Below are 12,189 nucleotides of genomic sequence, written 5' to 3' on the forward strand. Positions count from 1 at the left end.
CACACAATCTCATACATAATCATATCTCACTACTTTTCACATTCATTTGACATGCTCAACATGTCCTTAATAATCACATACTTTTAGTAAATGGAAACTATGTTTCAATCTTTCAAATTACTATTGTGTTGGTATCAATTAATATCGTTCAATTTTACATATTTTACGAATTTTGATTGAGCATAAATAGCACTTTTTTTAGTACACAAAATAACAAATATCTCATGCGTTTAAATCATATATAAGCTTAATATTTCAACACATTATATCATTCAGTCAAACATTCTCATATCTCATAACTCAAATATGCAATTACAAACTCAATCAAGTATTCATACTATCAAACTAGCAATTTTGTTGGCATGTCAATCTTTTGAGGCTCGAAACATACCTGGTTCGGCCACTCAAAAAATCAATAAGTTGGCTATTAAACCAATCTAGTTAGCAAGCTAATTTATCAAATATAACATGATATTTAACATTTTCAAACAATTTTATGAGTTTATGTAACACCCCGTTTTCGATAAAATCAGAACAGTGGTTTCGGGACCACAAATCTGATTTTGAAAGAAAAATCATTTTTATATTATTTTATGGTCTATAGTATGATAGTAATGTCATATAAAAATTTTGTAAAGAAATTTTACCAGTTACATGTTTAATTTGATAAAAGACCAAATTGCACAAAGTGCAAAAGTTGAGTTCAATAGCTAAAAGGATTAAATGGCTATGAAATTCAAATTTTGAGGTCCTTATATGGCAAATATACCATTAAAATGCTTAGTGGTTAAGGATGATGACTCATCTATGAAAAATAAAATAAAGAAAAAGATGAAATTGGAAAGTGAAATAATAAAATATGATAAATGATAAAAAAAATTAAAATATCATCATTTATATCATCTTTCCCAAATTAAAAGAATGGAAACCCTAGCCATGGAAACCTAAGCTCAAGTCAACTTATTTTGCTTGATTAGGTAAGTATTCTTGCTCGTTTTTAATGATTTTTATATTTTTGAGATCGTAACAGTTTAATCTAGCTATCTCGGGGATTAATTTGTAAAGTTATCAAGGTACTATGGTTTTTCCATGGATGAATATATATGAATTATAAATTTTTATGGTAGAAAATGAAAGGTTGTTGATAGATAAACAACTTTTGTAAAGGAAATTTTGATGAAATTATGATTTAGGGACTAAATTGAAAAGATGTAAAATTTATGGGAAAATTCTAAATTTTATGAAATACATGGGCTGTAAATTTTACATGTAAATATCGGCTCGGCTTGGAATAAGGATTAAATTGAATGAATTTCATTTTTTGAGCCTAGGGACGAAATCATCATTAATTAAAAGTTTAGGGGCAATATGGTAATTTTTCCTAAGATGTGAATTGAATTGAAATGAACATGAATTAATGTTAAATTCATTCATATAGATTCGAATAGACCAAATTTAGAGTTAGAACGAGGAAAAGAGAAAATATCGGATTAGTAGATTTTACGTACACGAACATTTGTTGAGGTGAGTTTGTGCAACTAAATTGTGTATATTTATATGCTTAAATTAAATATTGTGTATGTGAATTGTATAAATGCCAAATATATGAAATTGGTTACATATCTGACAAAGCCATATAAATATTAAATCCCGTTTGAATAATGGAATTCGATGGATACAGGATTTCCCGATTGGTTGTGGTCCTGCATGTGTTGTGGACACACCACAGCTCCTACGAGCATCCCATTATAAGCCCTCTCGACCTTCCCATTATATGGTTCCTGCAGCATCCTGATCAGTAGTGATATTGCATGTGTTACGGACTACCGCAGCTCTTTATGAGCGTCCTGTTATACGATCAGTTGTGATCCTGCATATATTGTCGACACAAACACAGCTCTTTGTGAGCGTCCTGATATGACTTGCTTGGACTTCTCGATATATGTCTATCCGAAGCTCCTGATTAAAGGCTCTTCGTGAGCTTCCTGATTAAAATTTCTTTGTGAACTTCCTGATTATGGCTCTTTTGAGTTTTCTATTATATAGCCCGGATAAGCTTCCTGATAGGCTCTTTGTGAGCTTCCTGTTATATGGCTTGAGAGAGGATTTCTCGATTATGTGCTTTAAAGAGCACTCCTGAATATGAATTGACAGATTTTGATTTGTACACTTTGAGTTTACTACATGTGTATCCATCGATGTTTTCAAGGATTCAATGGGAAAAATCCTGACATGAGAAAATATGAACATGAAATTAATTAATACACGTATCTGCCTGAAATACATGAAAATGATGATGCATGATATATGAAAATACAAGATGATAATATATGAACATGGAATTTGTTTGATGAATATGTTGATCCTGACATTTCAAATGATTTAATGGGCAAAGTTCTGACATGAAATAATCTGAAATCGAGATGAAATATTATGAAAATGTACTTGAAATACAATGATATGATTTGTATATGTTATGTGAATACATGATGTGGAAAGTATATGTATATGGAAATCTAATTATTGTTGAGCCCATACATGTTTCGTGATATTTATATGAAATATATGACTAATAAGGGTGATGAGGATATGTGTTAGGGCTCGTGATCAATTTGATTGAATGTGTCTTGTACATTTATATTTAATTTAAATGAGTGGCAAGTTAATTCCATGCTATACGAACTTACTAAGCATTTCATGCTTACTCTGTTTTATTTTCCCTGTTCTTTAGTAATTCGGAGGCTCGTTGAATTGGAAGCTTGGCAGAGATCACTCACACTATCCACCAGCGCATTTTGGTATATATATGGTAAATGAATTATAGTTATAATGGCATGTATAGGTTAATTGGTCAATATCAGCATATAAATGCTTTAATTGTAACTAGGCACTGGAATGGCTTGTGATGGATATGTTTGAAATGTGTTTGAAATGGTTGATTGATAGAAATTATATTGACATATTGATGATTGAATTAAGTTAGCACATTTGATAAGATATGCATATATGTGGACTTGGTAATTTAAGTAAGTTTGTATACTTGATTATATAAGGTATTATATCATGTATAGGACTTGATTTTGAGTTGGGTTAAATGACCTATAATAGCTTGTGAATGTGTTAAAGTGTTGGTGTAGGAGGATGACAAAATGGGGTGAGAAATATGGCTTGGAAAATAGTCTATTTTCGTCCACACGTATGGAGACACGGGCGTGTGTCTCAACCATGTGTGACACACGGCCTAGCACATAGGCATGTGACCTGGCCCTATGTCCCCTGCATCTATAAAATTTCAAAACAGAATTCCCAGGTATTTACACACGGCCAAGCATACGGGCATGTGGCTTGGCCGTGTGACCCAAGTTAGAGAGTTACACGGCCTGAGACACGAGCCTAGCACACGGGCATGTGGCTTCGTAACCCTATTCCAACGACAGATACGGGTTAGGGGTGTTTGTAGTTTAGGACCCACACCTTATTTTTCGCTTCCTCGCAGCACACTAGTCAATCTTCCAATTTTTCTTAATAATTTCTAAAACGAACCTAAACCAAAATTTAGTATAAATACAATAAATTTACCATTAAAGCAACCCCTAAACACCCACTTATGAGTTCAAACCAATCATTGGAATTATAACTATTTTATGAATCCAAACTAGTTAGATTCCTTATACTGTATTGATACAAACCATATGTACAATCGTTCTTTGCCTTTATGGATGATTTGGGGCATTTGGATCAGCACCTAATTCAATAATATACAGGAAAATCAGTAGTGAATTAATTATTAAATTCCTTTATTTAATCAATTCATAACCTTTACCCAACAACTATGTCGAAATAACAAACTAGTTACCCTTAATTGCACTTACGTTTCACGATTTGTAGGATCTGAATGGCCAATCGATCAAGAACATTTTTCCCTAATTGAAATGGGTTTAAAATCTGATTAGTAGGGTTCAAGAACTCAAATTAATGATGAAAAAATATAGTCAAGAACCAAGAAACAAAACAACCCCTTTTCTTGCACATAGGCGCATGCACCACCACCAATGGTGGCCAAAATTGGGGCTAAATTTTAAAACTATTTGAGATCTCATTAAATTATGGAAAAATATCTTTGAAATCATTTAAAATCCTCAAAATTCTAGATCTAGAAATTTAGGTTTTTAATGGACAAGATTAATTAATAAATTGAAGAGAGAAAAGACCTTACCCAAGCTAGTCGAGAGAAACGACAATGGCACTTTCTTGGCAATGTTCGGGATCGGTCATGGAGTTCAAGATTTTAGATTTGGGGCTGAATTTAATGAGGAAAAATGACAGCAATATGGTGAAAAATATGTTAACAAATCTTATGGCAAAAAGAAAAAGAAAAAAAAGAAAGAGATGATAAAACTAGGTGTAGGCGACGACAACAACGGAGGAAAGGAAAAAAAATTAAAATCAAAGGGAATGAGAGGAGGAGAGAAACAACTAGGGCAATGAGGAGGAGGATTAAAAGTTGATTATTAGTGAAAAATTAATAATTATACCGTTAACTAGGCTTGGTTGGCCCACACATTAAAACAATGGGGTTTTGTCAAAAAATTAAATTATTGGCATGGGAAGGGAATTGAAGTTAGGGCCTCAAGGATAAATTCACTAATGTTTAACCATCAATTCGATAACTCATTCTTGATATAATTTTGAAATATTTAATTTAAAAACAAGGCATGACCACTTTCTCTCGATATACAAACTTGTTTCTACTAAGCCCCGATTTTTGGGATGTTAGAAAAAACCAAATACAACTGAAAGAGAAATTAAAACTAAGTAAAAAGCTAAGTAAAATTTGTCTCAAAAATGTTCAGAAAAATTCTATTTATAGGCGTAGGGTTAGCTACTGATCCTTACCTAATTTAGTTGATGTTTTTGCATTAAATTTTATTGTGCAGACAAAAACACCCTTGGCTCATTAATTCTCCATGTCACGCCGGTGTTATGATATTGATGGTAGTTTACTTCTTAGGATGTGATTTTAGGGCTGTGTCGTGACACCCTATAGCTATGCCGTAACACTAAAGGTAGACTGCACCTTTTGGGTGCTTTGTTCACTATGTTGAGACATCCAAGCTCCGTGTTGCAACATTATGGCCAGTCTCTTGTCCTTATGCCTTCGAATGGTGTTCTGCACACTCATCGAATATGTTAGTCTACTTTTAGGCTTACTTTGGCCCCCAAGGTCATATAAATAACTCAAATTGCTCTTTTTATTATCTATATACTAAAAATGAAAACTAAACAAAAACATAACTGACTTTCTTTCCTACGAGCTCATTAAGTACAAAAAATAGTTTAATCTGCTACAACAAATTATGGTAGATCAACTTGTCATTCCATCACAACAAACCATTGATGGAGGTTGTAGGTCTTGTTTAGGGACCTTCAGCCACTCAATATTTTAAAAGCATGCAAGGTTTTTAATTTTCAGTTTCACTTATGAATGATTAATATATGCATAAGAAGTACATGTGGCATTCTTTCCTAAACTATATGGAATGCTTATCTCATATTTGGAAATTTTATAATATTCACCATTATTTATTCAAAAATTCAACAATTTTGATTATCCTCAGTTTTCTTTTAAGGGAAAAAATCGAAGAGCTAAATGTGAATCATGCACCAAGTAGGGTCCCAGGAAAAGGAGGTGAATCATGTTTTACCACTTAAAAACTAAGTTTTTCCTTGCCAGAGTCAATCCTAGACATGTATCTTCTTATTACCACACTTCTCACAGCAATCGAATAACCTAAAAAGTAAATGGAATAATACAACATATGCATTTTCCCATTACCACACTTCCTAGGATCATCTTATACATATATATCACAATTATATCTTTAACAATTACTAAAGAAATATATAAGGAGATGCATAATTAAAATAAAATTGTCAGCCAATGTTTTCATGGTTCTATTTCTAGAAAATAAATGAAAAAAAATTACATAGTTTTTCACCACAAGACATTTATTGTGACTTCAACCGTCATCGCTCCATCCTCTCCTCATTATTGACTCTTTTTGGGAAAAATTAAATTTAAATCCTATGTTCGTTTCCAGCTCACAAGAAATCTATATAAAAAATAATCCTATGTGGAGATGATAGTCCATAGTCTATTTTATAAGAACCACAAACTTGGAAAAAAAATAACAATTATATAAAAAATTATATAATATCATATTTATTCCTATATATTCTCGTAAACATGAGAATAATTATAAGAATGCCACATCTTTTCTATAATGACCCAATAGTCAGGGGTGTCAGTAACGTAATTTTCGGACTTTGTTTCCGTAAATTGGGTTGATAAATAATTCTATTAAATAATTATTGAATTACTTTGGTAATAAATTGAAATTTGGGTATGTAATTTTTGTGAATTTTAAGTTTAGATTAAGTTCAAAGATTAAATTAAATGATAAAGGTAGGAATTTACACTAAATTATAAAGTGAAACTAGGGTGAAGGACTATTTAAATAAATAGATCATTAACTATATGAGTTATTGATAGTGGAAAGATTATTATTGATGTTATGTTTATATATATTAATTATATCATATTTAACAAGGTAATAGACCATGTTTTGATAATAGAAAAAAAATAATAGATAAGAAACATTAAGATAGTGGAAAGTGATAGAAAAATTAAATAAAAAGTGACCTTCTCCTCTTTGCATGCCGAAATTGAAAAGGAAGATAACCTCATTCGGCCATTGTTTTTCTTACCTTTGAAGCTCCAATTGGTTAGTAAAATTTAGTTCATTTTGCATAAATTTTATGTTTTTGGAGTTTTGAGATCATAAGCTAAATTGTCAATGTTAAAATTTTTAGAGTTGTTAATGTGGTGAAAAATGTCATCTTTGTGATAGTTGAGGTTTTGAAGTTGTTTTGGTAGAGTTGGGGGTTAAATTATTTATTTAAGTGAAGTTTAGGGACTGTTTTGGAGTTTGTTCTTTGTGCTGGAAATTTGAGTAGAGTAACTAAGTTTAGTGAGTAATTAAAATATTTTATATTATGGGTTTTTGTTAGCATTAACTTTTAAGGAGTTAAATACAATAAATTTAACTAGCATGGTGTTAATTTATTAATTTCAAGAATTTAGGGATTTTTAATGAACCATATATATATTGGTTAGCTATGGAAATGTAATGAAGATGTGATTAAGTTAAACTTTGATGTTAATGATTGAATGTGATCAAATTTTATATTTAGTGTTGGTGACTAGAGTGAACAAGTGATAAAATGTTCGGATAATTTTTGTCATATATAGTGGAAGGATTTAATTATATAAATGCATTTATTTAAGCGATGGAATAGTATTAATTGAATGAAATTGTGAACATAGATCAAGGCAAGAATCGACCAGACATGAACCATAAAAAAACTAAAGTAACGGAGTAGTTATCGGCCTCACTAGTACGATTGTTTTGTTAAGGTAAGTTCTTAGTCCCTGGCTCGAACTCTTCATTTTAATTTAATTAATCAGTTGTTTTTGATATCAAATTATATCCTGTAATACAACCGGTTACTTTTATCATATTCGTATCATGAAATAAGATATGAATGAATATGATAGATCAAAAATGTACTTTGGTCGTGGTTGTGTTTGAGAGAATTATGAAACAAGGTATTGAGGATTTAATAACTGTATAACAAATTATTGTCGGTTTATCCGACTAGCGCTGGGTGCAACTTTCATCAGTTTAACTGACTAGTGCTGGGCACATCTTTATACTCATCGGTTTACCCGACTAGAGCTGGTTGCAACTTTCATTAGTTTAACTGACTAGTGTTGGGCACATCATTATGTATGTCAGTCTATTCGACTAGTGCTGGGCGCAACCGTCATCAGTTTAACTGAGTAGTGCTGGGCACATCATTATATATGTCAGTCTATCCAACTAGTGCTGCGCGCAAAACTTGATTACAGTTTAACCGTTAGGCAACGGGTGCCATTCATTGAATGACTCATATCAACAAGGTACAATAAATCCAGTGGAAAAGATTAGTATGTAAAAGATATCATGGAAGAGGTATTAAATGAATTATTGAGTAGTATGCCAAGTTCCATAGAGATAAACTATTACATTATGGAATGTAAATTGAGGTCACTAGGTGTAGGTGTGATTCCTTGAAGATATGAGTTTGCTTAATGTTTGAACCCTTCTTTGAATGCAGGTTAGATACTTACTTTTTTTCAACAGCTTAACATCCACGTCAAATCCCCAACTCAACGTTAGTGACGTATTTCTTTTTGTTTGTCTTGGTATGTACCTAGAATAATGATATTTTGAGTAATAGTCTTTTGGTCTATGGTTGACCTAGTATAAGTTATATTTTATTGAATTTCATATAAACTTTTGAAATTATGTTTTGTCTTAAAACAACTGTTGGTATATAAATGTTGGAGTTGTTTATGTAAATGCTTCCATATAGTCTTTTGTTTTAATGAATTAGCCACTTTGGTATTATACTATTGAGGTGTTTGATTTAGCAATAGAAGAAAGTTTATGCACTGAGCCATTTGATTGATATTGATTGGGAGTGTTAGTGTAAGTTATGTATCTACTTATCTATTTATCTATTTTTTTAAATGATTGAACTTTGGTTGAGATGCCTAGGAATGGCAATTGGCTAGGTAATGAATGAACTAAATGTGCTGTCAATGAAGGCACATTGGTTAGGCACTTAAGATGGTTGTTTTGGTATGTTTTGAGCATGTTTAACTATGTTTTGAATAGGTTAAATGATTGATAAATTGGTTGCTTAATGTCCAAGAAACCATAAATTGGTAATCTTGAGTTTGAATGTACATTTAGGTGCATACGGCTTGAGACACGGTCTGTCACACTGCCATGTGTCACACATGGGTAACAACACGGGCGTGTACCCTGGACGTATAGTATAATAGTATAAGTGTACTTTCCACATGGGTTGACATTCAGCCTGCGACACGGCCATGTGACTCAAGTTAGTAAGTTACACGGAAAGAGACACGGGCTGGGACACGACCGTGTGTCTGAAGTCAGTGAGTTTTATAGATAGAGACACGGGTTGGGACACGGCCGTGTGTCCCAATTTCGAAAGTGACACAGCCTGGGGCCTTTTACATGGTCGTGTGTCCCTTGTTTCAAAATTATTCAATTTCCCCAATATTTTCCATTTTGTTTCAAATTGACCCTAGAATTATTCAAACTGATTTGTAAGGCCTCGTAAACTCGTTTTAAGGTTTGTTTACATATGTCTAGCTATGATTTATATGTGATTTGTTTTATTATCATTATATTGAATATTTTGTTTTAAAGTAATGTTATTTGTATTTAATGTTATTATAATACTCTGTGAACCCAATCTAGCGGTGGAGATGGGTTAGAGGTGTTACATTATCAAATATCAATCAAACAAGATGAAAAGAGATTTGGTCTCGGTTTATACTATAAACATAGCACAATCTGGCTCTTGGTAACAATTAGTGGAAAATTTTCGGTTTGAAAATGGTTGTATTGCACAGTGAAAAATAAAAATTTTGAAAACCGGCCTAGTTTGTGATATTTATAGCAATAAACACTAACCAAATTCATACATGTTTTTCTGACTTAGCGGATGTTCATTGTTCTTGGCTTTCAACCAAATGATCTTCTCCGCTATGCTTGTACCATGAACTGCTATGAGTGTGGCTCAAACAAATTGAACTGAAACACACAGAACTAGAAAAAGTTTTCTCTCTTTTATTTAGGGTGAAAATATAAATTCTCTCTTCTTTAATAGAAATCGGTAGAATTGTTATTCTGGAAAAATATATTTAATAGTTGAGAATAAATTCTCTCTATTTTTTGGTAGACTAATAATTTGTCACAATTCGTTGTAGTAGATTAAACCATTTTTAATACTTAAGGAGCTCATATAAAAGCTATTTGAGCCATTTTTATGACCTTAGGGGCCAACGTAGGCCTAAAGTAGACTAACATATTCGGTGAGTGTGCAGGACAACATCTGAAGGCATAAGAACACGGCATTGGCCGTGATGTTGCAACACGGAGCGTCAATGTTGCAACATAGTGAACAGAGCACTCAAAAGGAGGAAGCTACCTTCAGTGTTGTGACATAGTTAGAGGGTGTTGTGACATAACCCTATAATCAAGTCTTAGCTCGTAAACTTCCATTAGTGTCACGACATAGACTAGAGGGTTTCACAACACCAACGTGAGGAGGTGAATTAATGAACCAAGGGTGTTTTGGCCCGTACAACAAACTTTAATGCAAAAATGTCAACTGAAGTACGTCAATGGACGACGGCCAACCCTAAGCCTATAAATTGACAACTCTAAACACTCTACAGATAATTTTTATTCAAGTTTTAGTTTATGGTTTTCAATTAGTTTTATTTTTAGTTTCTCCTCAGTTTATTTTATACTTATGTTTCTTTTTCATATTGTAATTCGACATTAGTTTTTATTTCGTTATTTACAAAACTCGATTTGCGGAACAATCAACTCTTCGTGGATTATCGTTTGTGCTATTATCAATATATTATGATTCTTCTTAAATTATTTGCTTGATCTATTCTTTATGTTTATCGTTTTAATCAATTTTATGATGTTTATTAGATCTATGAGGAACTAATCCGTTAATGAGAGATTAACGAGTGGATGTGGGAGTAATTAACTTCTATATAGGGTTTCTTAGTGCATCAGCTGGTTGGGATAGGAAGAGCTTAAAACCCTAGGCTTGAAGACCCTATGAAGTCATATAGGTGGGAATGAACCTAAAATTGGTATTGCCTATCCATGAACACCTTACCCAAATCCGGTTTGGATTGTGAGGTCGAGAGATAAGCAGTTCTTACCAACTCATTAGGTTAGTGGAAAATCGAGAGATTAGTGGAACATCAAGATATCTTGCTAGGTTAATGACTAGTTGATTAGATAGAACCCGAAATAGGAGTTAGTTATGACCACTAGAGCGAGTTAGTCTTCTGTCCTTATAATTGATAAAATCTGCAAACTGTTTTCCCTTCTTTATTTTTATGCCTTTTAATTATTTTTATAAAATATGATTTTCCACCACCTTATGATACATCCTAATATAGTTTAATTAAATTACTTATTAGACCTATTAAAGTAGAAATTAGAATTAGTTTAGTTTTGCCTCCCTTAGGTACGATCCTCGAAGTACTCCAATACTTCGTTGTATAAATTTATATTACAACCAGACCTATATACTCATGGAAACCACCTAATAATTATATTTAGTTGTAGGATTTACACTCTAAACGTTGGTACATACGAAGGCGGTCAAGTTGTTGCCGTCGTTGCTAGGAGGCAACACTACTAGATTGGATTTAGTTTTTTTGTTTAATAGGATAATTAGGAAAATTTTAAATTATAGATACAATTTTAGTTTATATTTATTTTTACTTTTTACTTCTAACATTTTTACTTTTCTTTGTGGTTTGAGTGCATGATTCGAAGTAGGGGCACACCTATAAAGCGTTCTGATCCAGAGAGAATTATCCGTAGAAATCATCAATAATTGCAACAACAGTGGATGCAAAATAACCCACCTACTACATTAATCAACCACTCGATAATTCGCTCTTCAACAAACCTAACTTACAAGATCTACCACCCTCATCACCGCAATTATCGATAGAACCACAAATGGCTCTAGAGGAATGTACACTAAGAGATTACACGTTGCCAACCTTTGACACAGTACAAGGCATCATCACAAGACCAACCATAACAGCAAATGATTTTGAGATAAAGTCGACGATGATCTAGATGATACAAAACAACCTACAGTTCAGAGGGACTATGATGAATGATCCGAACTAGCACTTAAAATAGTTTTTCCAACTTTGTGATACTTTTAAGTTTAACGGGGTCATCATGACTCTATTCATCTTTGACTGTTCCCCTTATCCTTAATAGATAACGTTTTCTCTTGGTTATATTCCCAAGTGCCAAGATCTATAGCAACATGGAATGAACTTGCAGAAAAGTTCCTCTACAATTTCTTTCCTACTAGCAAGACGATCTAACTAAGGATGGAAATTGCCACGTTTAAGCAATTAGAAGGAGAAAGTTTTCATGAAGCTTGGGAGTGATTCATGTCGCTGGTACAAAGATGCCCTCACTATGGTCT

At 32.7% G+C, this 12,189-nt stretch overlaps 1 non-coding gene across 1 annotated transcript; it reads right to left on the reverse strand.

Moving 5' to 3' along the window:
- Positions 1-12,082: 12,082 nt before the first annotated feature.
- Positions 12,083-12,189, reverse strand: LOC121214334 (small nucleolar RNA R71). Its single transcript, XR_005909917.1, has one exon. It is a non-coding gene; the product is annotated as a small nucleolar RNA R71 (small nucleolar RNA).

This window comes from Gossypium hirsutum, chromosome D01, assembly GCF_007990345.1.
Source record: "Gossypium hirsutum isolate 1008001.06 chromosome D01, Gossypium_hirsutum_v2.1, whole genome shotgun sequence".
NCBI lineage: Eukaryota > Viridiplantae > Streptophyta > Magnoliopsida > Malvales > Malvaceae > Gossypium > Gossypium hirsutum.